Consider the following 2485-nt stretch of genomic DNA (forward strand, 5'->3'; position numbering starts at 1 on the left):
ATTGTAAATTTGTAAACAAAAAGTTCACAACTCCGCTAATAATGCATGTATCCACGGCAGAATTTGTACTTATATTAGTTTTTAGAAGGCTAATTTATTTGCATACTCAATTGTAAATTTGTAAACAAAAAGTTCACAACTCCACTAATAATGCATGTATCCAACCAGAATATGTACTTATTTTAGTTTTTACACGTCTAATACATTGGCATACTCAATTGTAAATTTGTAAACAAAAAGTTCACAACTCAGCTAATAATGCCTGTATCCACTTCAGAATTTGTATTTATATTAGTTTTTAGAAGGCTAATTCATTTGCATACTCAATTGTAAATTTGTAAACAAAAAGTTCACAACTCAGATAATAATGCATATATCCACTTCAGAATTTGTATTTATAATAGTTTTTACACGGCTAATACATTTGCATACTCAATTGTAAATTTGAAAACAAAAAGTTCACAGCTCAGCTAATAATGCCTGTATCCACTTCAGAATTTGTATTTATAATAGTTTTTACACGGCTAATACATTTGCACACTCAATTGTAAATTTGTAAACAAAAAGTTCACATCTCAGCTAATAATGAAATTTGTAAACAAAAAGTTCACAACTCAGCTAATAATGCATGTATCCACGGCATAAATTGTACTTATATTATTTGTTACATGGCTAATACATTTGCATACTTAATTGTAAATCTGTAGACAAAAAGTTCACAGCTCAGCTAATAATACATGTATCCACTTCAGAATTTGTATTTATATTCGTTTTTACACGGCTAATACATTTGCATACTCAATTGTAAATTTGTAATCAAAAAGTTCACAACTCCGCTAATAATGCATGTATCCACGGCAGAATTTGTATTTATATTAGTTTTTACAAGGCTAATACATTTGCATACTCAATTATAAATTTGTAAACAAAAAGTTCACAACTCAGCTAATAATAAATAATAATAAATTTGTAAACAAAAAGTTCACAACTCAGCTAATAATGCCTGTATCCACGGCAGAATTTGTATTTATATTAGTTTTTACAAGGCTAATACATTTGCATACTTAATTGTAAATTTGTAAACAAAAAGTTCACAACTCAGCTAATAATGCCTGTATCCACTTCAGAATTTGTATTTATATTAGTTTTTACATGGCTAATACATTTGCATACTCAATTGTAAATTTGTATACAAAAAGTTCACAACTCAGCTAATAATGCCTGTATCCACTTCAGAATTTGTATTTATATTAGTTTTTACAAGGCTAATACATTTGCATACTCAATTGTAAATTTGTAAACAAAAAGTTCACAACTCAGCTAATAATGCCTGTATCCACGGCAGAATTTGTATTTATATTAGTTTTTACAAGGCTAATACATTTGCATACTTAATTGTAAATTTGTAAACAAAAAGTTCACAACTCAGCTAATAATGCCTGTATCCACTTCAGAATTTGTATTTATATTAGTTTTTACATGGCTAATACATTTGCATACTCAATTGTAAATTTGTAAACAAAAAGTTTACAACTCAGCTAATATTGCCTGTATCCACTTCAGAATTTGTATTTATATTAGTTTTTACATGGCTAATACATTTGCATACTCAATTGTAAATTTGTAAACAAAAAGTTCACATCTCAGCTAATAATGAAATTTGTAAACAAAAAGTTCACAACTCAGCTAATAATGCATGTATCCACGGCAGAATTTGTACTTATATTAGTTTTTACAAGGCTAATACATTTGCATGCTCAATTGTAAATTTGTATACAAAAAGTTCACAACTCAGCTAATAATGCCTGTATCCACTTCAGAATTTGTATTTATATTAGTTTTTACAAGGCTAATACATTTGCATACTCAATTGTAAATTTGTAAACAAAAAGTTCACAACTCAGCTAATAATGCCTGTATCCACGGCAGAATTTGTATTTATATTAGTTTTTACAAGGCTAATACATTTGCATACTTAATTGTAAATTTGTAAACAAAAAGTTCACAACTCAGCTAATAATGCCTGTATCCACTTCAGAATTTGTATTTATATTAGTTTTTACATGGCTAATACATTTGCATACTCAATTGTAAATTTGTAAACAAAAAGTTTACAACTCAGCTAATATTGCCTGTATCCACTTCAGAATTTGTATTTATATTAGTTTTCACATGGCTAATACATTTGCATACTCAATTGTAAATTTGTAATCAAAAAGTTCACAACTCCGCTAATAATGCATGTATCCACGGCAGAATTTGTATTTATATTAGTTTTTACAAGGCTAATACATTTGCATACTCAATTATAAATTTGTAAACAAAAAGTTCACAACTCAGCTAATAATGCCTGTATCCACTTCAGAAATTGTATTTATATTAGTTTTTACATGGCTAATACATTTGCATACTCAATTGTAAATTTGTAAACAAAAAGTTCACATCTCAGCTAATAATGAAATTTGTAAACAAAAAGTTCACAACT

The sequence above is a fragment of the Drosophila kikkawai genome, unplaced genomic scaffold (assembly GCF_030179895.1).
Source record: "Drosophila kikkawai strain 14028-0561.14 unplaced genomic scaffold, DkikHiC1v2 scaffold_255, whole genome shotgun sequence".
NCBI lineage: Eukaryota > Metazoa > Arthropoda > Insecta > Diptera > Drosophilidae > Drosophila > Drosophila kikkawai.